The 14,859-nt window shown below is 36.9% G+C and overlaps 2 long non-coding RNA genes across 5 annotated transcripts; one reads left to right on the forward strand and one right to left on the reverse strand.

The window, feature by feature from the left end:
- The first annotated feature begins 857 nt into the window (after positions 1 to 857).
- LOC138355171 (uncharacterized) lies at positions 858 to 6,667 on the forward strand. Of its 2 annotated transcripts, XR_011223898.1 has the most exons (4): positions 858 to 872; positions 2,357 to 2,545; positions 5,472 to 5,635; positions 6,569 to 6,667. It is a non-coding gene; the product is annotated as an uncharacterized lncRNA (long non-coding RNA). The 2 variants fall into 2 exon arrangements; XR_011223897.1 differs by lacking the exon at positions 858 to 872 and having other exon boundaries at positions 2,220 to 2,545.
- LOC138355172 (uncharacterized) lies at positions 6,493 to 10,150 on the reverse strand. Of its 3 annotated transcripts, none has more exons than XR_011223900.1 (5): positions 9,384 to 10,150; positions 8,107 to 8,327; positions 7,852 to 7,905; positions 7,197 to 7,272; positions 6,493 to 6,636 (listed from the first exon to the last, which is right to left on the reverse strand). It is a non-coding gene; the product is annotated as an uncharacterized lncRNA (long non-coding RNA). The 3 variants fall into 3 exon arrangements; XR_011223899.1 differs by having other exon boundaries at positions 7,201 to 7,272; positions 9,384 to 10,148; XR_011223901.1 differs by lacking the exon at positions 9,384 to 10,150 and adding an exon at positions 8,696 to 9,315 and having other exon boundaries at positions 7,201 to 7,272.
- Positions 10,151 to 14,859: the final 4,709 nt, after the last annotated feature.

The raw sequence follows: 14,859 nt of genomic DNA on the forward strand, positions 1-14,859 counted from the left end.
TATGATGTTAACAAGTAGAATGCGTATTTTTAATCAAATCTAACGATAATAACAAGTAGAATGCGTATTTTTAATCAAATCTAACATAACTAGCCAGAAAACGTTAAAGATTATTTAAAAATACATGGTTGGAAGTTAAATCAACTCCATAGAACAATATTTTTGTTATAGATACTAATCGTTATTTGTTGGTATGCGTTCGCTACTTAAACTATCATGTACTGTATTTATGTAAAATCTCCCTGTTTCTTCGGACATGGAACACGGAACCTTATACGCTCTCTGATTTACTGTTTAATAGAGATTCACAAATAAGCTTATGATTGTATACGTTATCAAAAAGGCAGTGACAAAGTCAATTTTGCACTTTAATCACAGAGATTAGATCTTAGTGAGATAGGAAAGATATTCATATTTTAAAGAAGGATTTTTGAACCATTGCTCTTCCTATCGATAGAAACTAACTTTTTTTTTTGTTATTATTAACAAGCTTAGGTATACACAGTAATGTGCTGCTACCCTATTCTATATGAAAGATTACACAGTGTATATAAAAAACTAGCTATAAGTTCATTAAATATTCCCATCTCACAGGATGGTTAGTTATACATGGAATCAGGGGATAAAATACCAGCCTCAATAAAAAAAAAAAAATCAACTGTGACTAACAAGAACACCACTTACGGGCTATTCATGCCCGTGCTACCTTTTGGGTGGCTTAATCCTCATCAATCAATCACAAGAAACAAGGGATACATCTCCCGTCACGCAGGGTCCAGTCGCACCTCCACAGATCTCCAGTATCATCTATTGATACTGTTAATGGTTCAAGAGGACTACCACTTACGGGCCTACCTCAAGGTAACAATCAGGTGAGAACATAAAATATAAGGCTGATCTATTAGCCTCCGTTAGCAAAATCCGGGTACAGCATAAGAATATCTTCCAATATTCCTAAGTGTATGAAGTAATTACAGAGTTCAAAGTACCTTATACCATTTGGTCTGAAGTCACTTATAACAGGGCAATCACAGATATAGTGTTAGTGAGTATGTCCCAGCTCTTGTTCACGTAGTTTACAATTGGAATATTCACCATTGGGGGCTAATCAGTACCTGCAGCCACCTGCGATACATATCGATATCCTAGCCTAATTCTGGCAATTACAATGTCACACTGTCATTGTGACACTAGTGGAAGTTTTATGCTGTCCGTTCATATAATTCTCGATTCTAAACATGTTTACCTAGTTTAGTTCATTAATTATGCACCCCATATATCATCTTGTGGGCGGTAGTGGAAAAGGTTACAGAGGCACATAAACATGTCATAGCTCTTTATACTCTTGCTTTCTGGCTTTTGTGTGTCAGTGACTGCTCTTCTGTCTTCCCTAATTTCCTAAAATATTGCGGCTTTGACAGAAGAGATTGGAATGCCCATATCCCACTCAACTTCAGGCTTATCACATTCAGTTTTAGCTGCCTTGTTTGTGTCATCATGCTGGACAACACCTATATGAGAAGGTATCCATACAAATGAGACTTTGAAACTCCTACTGTTTGCAATAATAATGTTGTTTATAATGGAAGTTACAACTACAACCTTTTGAAGATCAATACTAATTTTATCTAGATAATGTAATAAACGAAAGTTTTCTATGTCAACAGAAAGGCAGAAATATAAGCTACACTTTAAATACTTGTCATAAATATAACTGAAGTGAAAGCGAAGATATATGCATTTGATACTGTACAGTTTCTTGATGGCTTGCTCTAAGAGTGTGAAGCCCTTCACACCAGCCTATAAATTGTGTAATTTATTTCCATATATGCTAATTAACCTTAAAATCTATATGTCAGAAGGAAGGAAGATGTAGACGTTAATGTGACAACATTTCAAGAAATAGCTCTCTCTTTAAAGTTAAATAATATAATCCTATCGCCGGTGTCCGGACACATGAAAGCTACTTAGGTATCAGTGGCCAGCCAGGTGGAGATCACAGGCTGTACAATACTGATAAATTATGTAATTCACAGAGATACGTTGATAAATATTAATGTTTTATATTTTATATCTGTATTAAAAATACAGATATATACTTTGTTTCATGCGTTAAATGTAACAATATTTCAGTATATATTATATAAGCATAGTATATATAATTCAGTATATACAATATATAATAAGAGTGTCAGACCACGGAGGAAGAATTGAAACAGGAATTTCCTTTAGTACTTTCTTATATTAATACATCTTCAGAGCGAACCATTCCTTCTGAAGATGTATTAATATACGAAAGTACTTAGAGCATTCTATTGTGGTTTTAATATTGAACAATTATACATATACGAAACAGACAAATCTGGTGTCCGAAATAGTAAAAATATTAGTGTGCGATGTGATCAATGTAAGGGGGATATTGGGTGTGCCTCGTATCCCCTACAACAACAAGAAGTTCGAGAGCGATGAGGCCGCCACCTACTAGCTTCAGGATGTCGTCGAATCTAAATCAACAATATACTACCGCCGCTACTTTCTCGGAAACGTAAGTACCTGCCGCTTTACTTCTCTCACCCTGCCTAGCCTGGCCTGGCCTGACCTGACCTGGCCTAGCCAGACCTGACCTGGCCTGACCTGGCCTAGCCAGACCTGACCAGACCTGACCTGGCCTAGCCTAGTCTGACCTGGCCTAGCCTAGTCTGACCTGGCCTAGTCTGACCTGGCCTAGTCTGACCTGACCTGGCCTAGCCTTACCCAGCACTAATCACCACACGTGACAGCCCAAACGAATCGCAAATAAGTACACGTAACAAGTCATATGCCCAGACACTCTTTCACCTTGGGGACTGAGTGGTAACTATTGTATAGAAGAGCCGGCTCCCTGAGAGTGGTAAGAGGGCGTGATAAGAGGCTAACGTGTGGTCTTGAAGGAAGCCGATAAAGCAGACAATTTTCAAAAGGAAGGGCAGCATAACGAGCAGACAGGAATGGACAGACAGTCGGTTATCCCATAATGTGTAATACGCCCCGCACAGCATGGGTGGAGTGGGGGGGGGGTTTGTAGCAGGGCACAGTATGGTGATGGTGCGGGTGAAGTACACACCCACTGAATTCCTGCCATCAATAATTGTTTTCATAACCATTAGAACAATGGCATCCCTCCAGCCACCATCCTTCCACTGACCCCCTCCTCTGATCCTCCACCTCAGACAATAACCCCCCACACCCCCTTTCCCTTCCAGACATCAGCATGTCAAAATCAGTACCGTAATGTGTTTAAACTATTTAAACTAAGTCATTGTGTATCTCAAGGTATCTTAATTCATTTGAAAGTGTACATGTGCATTCGTTCATATACTCGCCTAATTGTGCTTGCTGGGGTTGAGCTCTGGCTCTTTAGTTCCACCTCTCAACCGTCAATCAACAGGTGTACAGGTTTCTGAGCCTATTGGGCTCTATCATATCTACACTTGAACCTGTGTATGGAGTCAGCCTCCACCACATCACTTACTAATGCATTCCATTAGATATAATCATATATGATTACACATAATCATAATCATTCCATACACATAATCATATATGTGTACGTCAACGTATACATACATGCGTATATATACCTCATATTAAAATACTGATAAACGAATGGCCATGAACAAATTAATTTATAATTGTAGCATTATATATAATTTTAATAGACTAATTACGTGTTTATACATTTGAATGGTCCAGACAGGTGGCCAGCCTTGGACATATACACTTCTGGTAGGCACAATGACCTCATGTTAGACCCTTGATAGATTATGTGAGAGAGAGAGAGAGAGCTGGGGCAGGGAGGTGCGTGCCCCAGGGAGATAATCCATGCCCATGCCCCGCCTCGAGGTCAGTTCTCGAGTCACACCAAGAATAACAATCGAGCAAGTTGTCCTGACCAGGATGTGGCATATTAGGGAGGGTTGAGGAATAGGAAGCCTGTCTGATAGGGCTCTTGGCAAGCAGCTCTCCCTCAGTCTACCTATCTATATGGAAGAAATGTATCTAGGCCCTCCTCCCTATTCTCTCTCCCCCACCTTTCTTCCTTCATTTCCTCCCCCTCACTGGTGAGAGAATAGGAGTGTGAGAGTGGTTACAGAACTCGTAGTTCTCACGCTCGTGACATTGTCTGCGACCCTGGAGGAGTAGAGCGGAGGGGGGGGTGAAAGTAGGTGACGATGGAGGAGTAGAGGGGAGCATTATATGCAGTGAACGTAGGTGTCTATGGACGAGTACATCATAGAGGAGGGTGAAAGGAAGGTGACGATGGAGGAGAAGGGAGGGGGTGTGAAGGTAGGTGATGATGGAGGAGTAGAGGGGAGGAGGGGGGCAAAGGTAGGTGTCTATGGAAGAGTACATCATAGAGGGGGGTGAAGGTAGGTGGCGATGGAGTAGAGCAAAAGGGGTGGGGGTTGAAAGTAATCCTGAGTTTAATTTTTTAGTTATATATAGTGACACCTCGGCTTACGAATGAATATTTATGAACTTTTCGGGTTACGAGCCTAATTTCTTCGAAAAATTTGAATCGGGTTACAAACTTTGCCTCGGGAAAGGAGTTTGTTGATATACGTATTGGCTGACCTAGTGCGTGGTGGCATGGTGATCGCGCCTCAGTTTACCAGCGTCTCCTGCCTAGTAAGTATCGCGCCTGAATTCTTTGTAAAGCATTACATTTGTTTTGGGATTTTTGGCTATTTGAACATAAAATTTGTTATTATATATCTTGCCATGAGTCCCAAGAAAGCCAGTGGTAAGGTTCAAGCCAAGAAAACATATGTGAGAATGACCATAGAGGAAAAACAAGAGAGCATTCATAAACGTCAAAACGGTGCACAGGTTGTTGAACTAGCTAGGCAGTACAACAAATCTGTCAACAATATGCACTATACTTGCTAAGAAAAAGGACATTATGAGCGTTAAAGTGGCAAAAGGCATATCAACAATCCCGAAACAAAGAACACAAACACTTGAGGATGTTGAAAAGTTTTTATTAATTTGGATACACAACAAAGAGTTAGCAGGTGATAGCATTTCAGAGGCCATCATTTGTGAGAAACCAAGGCATTTGCATGAAGACCTTTTAAAGAAAATCCCTGGAACGAGGGGGAAAAAGATGAATCAAGTTTGAAAATGTGAAAAGTTTGTGTGACAATAGAGCTTCGTGGAAAACTTTTGCTGTGGTCATTACCTGGTGGAATGCACCCAGGATGGAGTGTCAGGGCTATACATCTTTTAAATCATAAAAGTAATAAACATTTCCCATCAACCTTACAAACCATATTAACCTATTTTCATGTATTTCCCCCATGTGCATTTTAACAAAGTTACTAAATTGCCTTTATCATTCTGTAAAATTTCAATTACAGTATACTGTATATAATTTTGTTAGTATAAATGGACTGAATATTCTGAAATCACTATTAATTTTACAATTTCAGATTCAAAGGTGGTCTGGACACCCAATTTGGTCAGACAGGTGAAGAGAGCATTTAGGATAGTTCGAAGAGATGAAGATGGTCACAATTGTGTTTGAAGAGGCAAATGCCCCCCTTTGCTCCTGACATTATGTTCAGCCTATTGACCCCTGCACACCTAACACAAGGTAGGTTGAAAACTCCTCCTTCATGTCATTGGTTCATTAGCCAGAAACTTAGGGCCCATGCAGGAATATCCCTAAAAAAAAAAAAAAAAGTGGCCCCAACAATGCATCCTCCAAGTCTGGAGGATGAGCAGGAGCATTGTCGAGAAGCAGGCCCTTTAGTGTCAAACTTTTCTCTTGCAGATATTTTTTGATGGCAGGGCAAACCACTCTACATCAGTTTTTCTGCACGTTATATATTTTTTAAAACTTTGATTTTCGGAATGATACACGAGCAAGGGTTTAATTTTCAAATCGCCACACAGCACAAGAGTTCAGGACCTTGCAGATGTTAGGTCAAACTAATTGACAGTAATCTGTTTTGCCCTTTCAAACAATGATGGTTTTAATCTAGGTAAAATATTTCAGAATATCCAAAGTTTGGCAACTTAAATTTAATCAAAGCTCTTAAATGATTTGTCTGCCAAAGACTTTGTGAAAACCATGTTGTATAGATGCTTCAGTGTCACTTTTCTAATGTTTTGTAAATTTAACAATGATCTTTAGTTAATTTAATTATAATTTGTACAAAGCTTAGGTGTTGCATAGCTTTAAATTTACTTTAATATGAAAACTAAAATATTGACTAAAGTTTCTTCCACTTTAATATTTCAGACTAATTTGCAATATTTGTTAGTTTATGTAAATTGAATAGGTAGTCCACTTTTACATATTTTGCATGCACCTATGTAACAAGTTACAAATAGGTGTAAATTTTACCAAGTATTTATTTTCAAAGTAAAAATAATTTCAGATGTTTAAACATTGCATCAATAGTAAACAATTTCCAGCATAATTTCAGGATAAGGTATATAAAGTAGTTTCATTAAAATTGTTTTATTTAATAAGTTTCACATATAGTATTCATAATACATCTAACATTTATTACTGTTTCAGGTTGTGGGACAGATGCTCCTAGATGAACAGAAGATCCAGAAGGCAAAGAAAACTCCAGAGACAATCACCTGTAAAAGAAAAATAAACATTAAACAGGGACACTACTTTTATTATCACCAATGCCTAATAATAAGCCAAAAAATCCTAACAGCCTATCTTTCAAGATAGGCTCAGCAAGGCCAATCCCTTCCTTGAATTATAGTGCAGAGCTTGTTCCCTGAATGGGTGCATTACATCCACCCCTTTAGTGCCATCAACACATTGTACATATGCTTTACTGAAAGCACTGTAAAATGCATGCCAGGCACTAAAGATTTAGATGCATCCACCCATTCAGCAAACAAGCCCTGTGAGAATTAACAATGTAACCATTGTTAAGGGTCCCTAAACCTATGCAAATCTAGTCCATCTATTAGATGGGTAGTAGAGCAAAGCTCTGAAAAAGCCAAGCCAGGGAAATCTGCAGGACTGCCTGGTCCCCTTTTATGAAATGGGGTAGGATCAGTACAAACTGCATCATCCCCTGTGGGTTGTAACAGTAGGACATGGTTACACACCTATAAATAGACTAGACAAGAAAATTAAGATTAGGTCATTGATATAGCTAAAACATCAAATTCAAACTTGCCCACTTTTGTAGATTTCCTTTTGCAGAGTAAAGGAGCCTCACTCCAAGCCAGTCCATGCATCATAATCACTTTCACCTGAAAAATATTTCAACAAATTAATTTCAGATTTAATGCCAATCTTGCTTTACTTTTCAAATTAGCATTCAGTACTTTACAAATTCAGATGGAAAAAATTTCTTTAAGGAATTTACCTTTCCTACATATTCTAGTAGCAGTAGTAAAGATCTAATTTAGCAATATAAATATATATGGCATCAATTTGCCAAGTTTCAGTAAATGTCATTCGAGAAACTATCCACAACCGCACTTCAATGGCAATTTACATTTATCTTTAGCCAATGCTATATTGTTTAAGTTATTACTATTTTTTTACTTTTATGCAAATCTATTCAGATTAACCTTTAAACTAAACAAGATTTATATTTCATTAAAATTATTAATAAAACACCCTCAACTATGCTGTTTAAGATCTAATGCCCACATTAGAATTTTCACAATTTTAACACACCATTCTATTCAATACATTCTTGAAAGGACTAAACTTGCAGATATGGTACCCACTAGCCTAAGCCTAGACTTCCATACCCTAATATTTAATAGGTTTTTAGCAATTAACTTCTACCCTCTAATTCCAATGTACACAACACTACTTACTGTAGATCTGCAAGTATTTTCCTGCAGCTCTTTGTTGCCAGGACCTTCCACAACCTGTCATGTGAACAGTAAATATTACTAAAAAGTTATTTGCATAGCAATGTTATATTGTTCATACCTGTACCACTGGCTTATGGCAAAGGATTCTGTAGCAATAGAACTAAAAGCCACACTTTCTCCCCCCCCCCCCCTTTCCTCCCAACTGTTCAGTGTCAAAAGGGAGGGGGGGGGGTGTCCATTTACTGTACCACTTACATTTTAGTGTGGGCTTCATCCACTATTCTGACGTTAGCTGCAACATTTGTGCCAGCTGCTGGTTTGAAAGGGAGGCATACCATGTGCCAATTCAGGAACCTTTCCACGTTCCTCACTGCATGTCAGCTCAGGACCTCACTACCATGTCGAGAGGCAGTTGAAGACTAACCAATCAACATCCCAGGCTGGAGAGCAGTGCCAGCTCGGGGAGAATTTACCACCTGCAAAAAATTTAATACTCTTAACAATCTACATCTATCTCATGTTTACCTAGCCCCCAAACCTTACATTTGTCAGCATTAAACTGCATCTGGTAGTCTTAACCATTTCAAAACTATAGGGCATCGGTATTTTTTTTATTTGCCAATTCTGCAACTATTGCAGTCTAAACCATAATCTTGCGAATAACCGAGGTCCAAGGAGAGCTTTTAGGCACTACTTACAACACTTAACCCCAGTTATACTAATTTTCTTTGGTATAGCCATGACCTAATCAACTTCAGTCAGCATTCCCAATGATCCGAGCCCCTATCAATTTTGCGCCACTTTCAAAATCTCTGCTGAAGTCAAGGTACACAAAATCACAAACCTTATCGCCATTTCCTCGACTATGCAACCTAATCCATGAACATTTAGTAATAAAACTATGCGATTCATGTATCTAGTCACGTTTCTCAAAAAGAGTGGAGAAATGGCACTTTCAATGTTAGATTCTAGTAACTTTCCTCACAATAGACTAAGCTAATTGGTCACTAACTTAAGCGTTAAAGTTAACTCAAACTTTTCCTTTAAAACTTGCTATATTAGGAACTTTCCACGACCGGCCTTTACCCGACATAATTAAATAGGGTAAAAACGGTATACTAAATGCAGTAAAACTACGGTAAATTCAATATGATAAACTTGCATTCTTTAAGCATGGGCTGCATAGTAAGTGAACTAAACTAAATGTTAAGCACCCTGGCAAACCACTTCGTTCTATTCAATTTATTTAATCACTTTGTCCGGCTAGAATTTTTAGATTAGATTAAAGGAACACCCTCCCTGGTAACGGCTGAACTAGTTAACCAAATACAAATATTTAGGTAAAATACTTTCATAAAACCCGTCTACTTCCCCCACCAGTAGACTTGTTCAGCTAAAGTCTGAATGTAATGTTCCACTTTAGTAAATAAAGACTTAAAAAAACACTACCCCATCTGTGTAGTTACCGGTTACCTGACATTCTACGCTTAAAATAACCCATCTATTCCCCATAATTGTTCGATATAACTTACCTCTCACCCGCTGGTCGAGTACACAGCAGTATATATCCTCCTCCATCACTCACCGCGTGGATACTATTTCATTCTAGCCGCAAATTGCCTCAAATCACCTGCGTTGTCCATAAACATATATAGAAGAGCAACTGACCATAACACCCGTATAGCGATCAACACATAACGTGGGAACATTAGAAGTACTGCTGTCAAAACATAGATGGCGCCAGGACAAACGGTAATTCCTATGGACTCGCCTAGTTATGCGTAGGGAATTGAGCTTCAGCTGTTTGGTCCCGCCCCTCAGCTGTATTCACCTAGTTGTACTCACCTAATTTGTGCTTGCAGGGGTTGAGCTTTGGTTCTTTGGTCCCGACTCTCAACCGTCAATCAACAGGTGTACAGGTTCCTGAGCCTATTGGGCTCTATCACATCTACATTTGAAATTGTGTATGGAGTCAGCCTCCACCACATCACTGCTTAATACATTCCATTTGTTAACTACTCTGACACTGAAAAAATTCTTTCTAATATCTCTGTGGATCATTTGGGTACTAAGTTCCCCTTGTTCGTGTTCCACCCGTGTTAAAGAGCTGTCTTTGTAACTATCAAAATGCATATATCTTTGCTTTCACTTCAGTTATATTTATGACAAGGGATTTAAAATTTGCCTATATTTCTGCTTCTCTGATGACATTAAAAACTTTCGTTTATTACAGTATCTACATAAAATTAACATTTATCTTCATTAGGTTGTAGTTCTCATCAATAGGGAGAGCGTCGGTAAAAAAAAAAAAATTGTTTAAATATACACGTAAATATCTTTCCTCTCTCAATAATATGCCCGAAACGCTATGCGTACTAGTGGCTTTAGGTATTGTATGTACTAGCTCTATCTATAAATCCAATATTATGTTTGTAAATCGACTATTTATGTACTTTCCTGAATAAAATGAACTTTACTAATATCTAATCTCTGTGACTAAAACGTAAGAACGACTTTATCTATGCCTTTTTGATAACATATACAATTATAAGCTTTATTAGTGAATCTCTATTAATTAAACAATATATCAGAGAGTGTGTAAGGTTCGGTGTTCCATGTGCGAAGAGACATATGGGAGATTTTACATCAGTACAGTAAATGTTTTAAGTAGCGAACGCCTACTAACGAATAACGATTAGTATAGACCAACACTATTGTTCTATGAAGTCGATTTAACTTCCAGACATGTATTTTTCAATAAGTCTTTAATATTTTCTGGCTAGTTATGTTAGATATTATTAGAAATACGTATTCTACTTGTTAATATAATAAACTAAATTTGCGATCATTTAAGGAGTGAAGTGCGACGACTGGATCACTGTGTACAGAAGGTTGATATGCCAACAAACACTTTCCAGACAACAATATATCTTGGATAAGTCGCTCCACAACATTGACACCTGGACCGTTGACTTCCTATGAGGCCACATATTTACTTATTTCATAATGGAAGTATATTATTTTATAGTAAATATATGTTTTCTCGTGTTCTGCATTAAGCACCAACATTATAGTGAATAAATATACCATATTTCTTCATTATTTAAGTAATGCTAGGAGGCTTTGAGTAGCTTTGGGTCATTAGGTGAACAGAATCTCCAATAGATGGGGCGAGAGTCGCGCTATCTCTCGCCCGAGCGAGAGTCGAAACTTATTTTAGAATTGATATATCTTTGTCTTTCAACAAGATATATTTCCTTTGGTGCATTCACAATAACGAGCATATCTCTGTCTTTCTGAAGGCATATAATATTTTAGGCTTTATAAGCGTACCTTTGTTAATTACACACTATATTGGCAAGTGCGTAGGCTTCTGCATTCCATGACCGACAAGCTACTGAATGCCACTATAAAAACGTATGTATCTTCACTTGAGCTTTATATATGTCTATGTTAAAGTATTTAAAATGAAGCTTATATTTCTATCTTTCTTGAGACATATAAAACATGTGTGTTTATTAATGAATTTACGTGAAATAAGCATTGTTCTGAGAGAGTTACTCCGTTGCTCGATCTGTGCGGGATCGGAGCTCGCCGATTAGAAAAATACACGTACAGTATCTGCGCTTTAAATACAAATATGCCCATGGTAAGGCATTTAAAATGAAAAAGCCCTTGATAAGAGAGAATGTGTAGATGGTTCACCAGTGGCCATCTGTCATACCTTATACAACATCCTCATCATCATTTTGGACAAACAAGGCAATCCTGTCATTCAAGGTAAATAAGGGTTGTGTTTCATGTTACAGTATTTGTTACTTCATGTTTCACATTTTTATATGTTGAATAGCTGACACCGTCCCTAGATTTCTTTACTTATTTCTGAGAGTGGAAGAGAAGGGGATATTCCAAAAGAGGTAAAAGTAAAATATATTTCAAGAGAAGTAGTGGGGGGGGGGGGGGGGGAGGGAGTATGTTTGAAGAAAGGGAAGGAGGGAGTTGTTCAGGAAGAAATGAGGTTATCTTGAGGGAGATGGCATGAGAGGGAAAATAGGGAGAGATGAGGAGGGTGGGAGTGAAGGGTGGAGTGAGACCTGGGCACTGCCGGGTAACCCCTCCAGTCGTGTATTAAGGCTGGTCTATAGCCTCTTCTTATGTCCATGTATATTGCTAAATAAATAAGGTAAATTAAATATATAATACAATTACTGTTATATATTTGTGTAGAAATAACATCTTACATACCATTGACAAGATTTACAAAAGCTCATTGAGAGTTTCACACTATCGTCATAAAATGTTGCTTTCTTGTTAATGCGATCATATTCCATCATCTTGACTGACTTTTGCATCCCAGATTAAAGGAAAAAAAATAGTATTCTATAAACAAGAGAACTATTGCATAATACCAACTAAAAATATCAGCAATGTTAAATTTACAGTTAATAATTGTGAAGACCAGGGAATATAACAACTGTACCAGAGACCCTTAATACAACACAGTGACTGAGGGATGAACAACCAGTTTAGCATAAATTTGTGATAAGACAGTGAACACAACCTTGTACACACATCACTTCAGAACTAGTCACTGAGGGAACACTGAAGGGTACAACAGTAACACTGGCAGCATCTTTCACCCTTAACCTCTCCTCCATACAGTATTTCAGTATCTACAACAATTGATTTTGTTCTAATGAGCTTTGTTATGGTGGCCTCACTTTTGAAAAATATAAAATAAATTCTACTGCTTTCTAGATACACCCTTTAAAAAACTAATTGATAATGTTGAATAATCATTTTCAACAACATATACATTATCAGTAATTGCAATGTCCAACTGGCTTAAAAAAACTAATTTTGCATAAAGGGACTAATTTAAGGCTTTTGCCTTTGTCTCACACTGCATAAAAAATGCGACATACTGTACATAACCTCAACCATAGTTATGCAATATTTGCAAAAAGTCAACAAAGAGTCGGCTTCTCTTCATAAAGAGTCGCCAGGTAATAAATATATACACACACTCATGCTACCATTGAGAGATTCTTTGGTAAAAATGTAAGTACAAAAGATGTGAGGAGAATCCATTTCACATAACTGGTTACAATGCAATATTATTAATGTTTATCCCATATGTAGATTACACAAATACTGAACAGGAAGCATTTCTAAACATTAAGGCATTTTGGAATATGTGGATAGATAGTAAATGATGATGATATTATTAATCTTATGGTTTTCTTATTAAAATACCTGTACATCACATGGTTTGGCAAATACAAGTTAAAGCTAACATATGTATATGTTGTCTTGCAAGCATCACATCCAGAGTAACCATCATGCCACAAACCTTGGAGAATAACCAGCATGTCCGACCTATTCAGTGAGTTGGTCTTTGTTCTCCTTGGGCATCGTGTAGTCACTTACTTTTTTTTTATTTTTTTTAACATCATCTTTACCAATTAGTGTCTTAACCAAATACAGGTCTTATTCTTTTATTTTAAGCTATCCGATTTACAGCTTAAATTAAATTGACCTGAGCAAAGACCAAAAATATTTATTCAAATTTTCTTGGGACCTCTGGATACAATCTACAAAGATTTTAATTCCATCTGAAGGATGTTATCACACAAGAAAGGCATTTCCTTGAAATTAAAAAAATATCTTAAAAATAAGTTGAGGAAAGTCTTCGGGAAATATTATATATTTAAAACTTCTTTATTATCTGGAGATCAAATTTAACGGTTGCATTTTCTTGTTACACTATATACACACAATCTTTCCAAAACAAAAATACACGTAAAAACTTTGATCATTAGTATCGTATTTTTCAACAAATAATAGTTATTATAAGTTATACTTTGCACACTACATTCACTGAGTATGACAAATGAGTCAAGAATTATACATAAAACCAAACTAAAGCATTAAATTACTGCATCAATAACATTAATTAAAACTGCAAATGAAACGACTAGCACGAGATGGACCAAGGACGTATGTAACTATCCTGTCTTAAGGAACACAACTTGCATTATAATATCAATCACATAATCCTATTTCTGAGAGTTGCAGTAGAATATGCTACTTCAAAAAAGAGTTAGGGATTTATTGGCAGTATATATTTCCTTGGGAGTAATTACAGCCATTTACATCTTGGGTTAAAATGTGCACCAAACATTTGGATTATGCAGAACCTAGTTAACAAGGGTGATAATTACATACATAGTAGTGCATTTAACAAAGAATTCAAGTACGTATCGGCAAATAGGTATAAACAGCATTTATAGAAAAGTATGTTATCGGTGTCCAATGCTCACATTGAATGGGTCTGCAGCAAACATGTTTAGCTAGAGATACATGGTATTCTAAAAAAAAAAAAAAAAAATCCTACATTACATGTAGAAAGGTCAACAAACATATAGCACCAGCAACATATGATCAGTTGACTACTCAAAAAGCTTAAGGTTTTACTTGGCCATAACTACAAAGTTTGGAAAATAATGTACCAGGAATGAATATCTTTGCTTTAGTACACAACACCCTAAATTCCAAGGCAATTTAGGAGAGGCTCATTATTCCTCAAGGCAATTAAGCATTTTATTATATATATATATATATATGTATATAATATAAAAGTATAGTATATTCAAAAATAAAAAAAAAAGTTTGTACAATAAGGAAACACTGAATGAGTTTTAGGATGAACTTATAATTATTCCAGGAGAAGCAGTAACCATCATTCAGAGGCATTCACACTTAGAAGCATTTTGATGACAAAAAATTAACCAAAGAGAGCCAATAATTGGCACAACACACTAACACATGGCTTTGGTTGTTGCTACATGCTCATGATCACTAATAATCAGTCTGCATGCTAGGTTCTTGAGCAATTTAGTGCATGGAAGTGGAGAATCTGCCATTGTCCAACCCAGCAAGATCACGTATATACACATGTGATACATATATACTGTATATAGAACTGTCATGATTATTTCTGCATTT

The sequence above is a fragment of the Procambarus clarkii genome, chromosome 66 (assembly GCF_040958095.1).
Source record: "Procambarus clarkii isolate CNS0578487 chromosome 66, FALCON_Pclarkii_2.0, whole genome shotgun sequence".
NCBI lineage: Eukaryota > Metazoa > Arthropoda > Malacostraca > Decapoda > Cambaridae > Procambarus > Procambarus clarkii.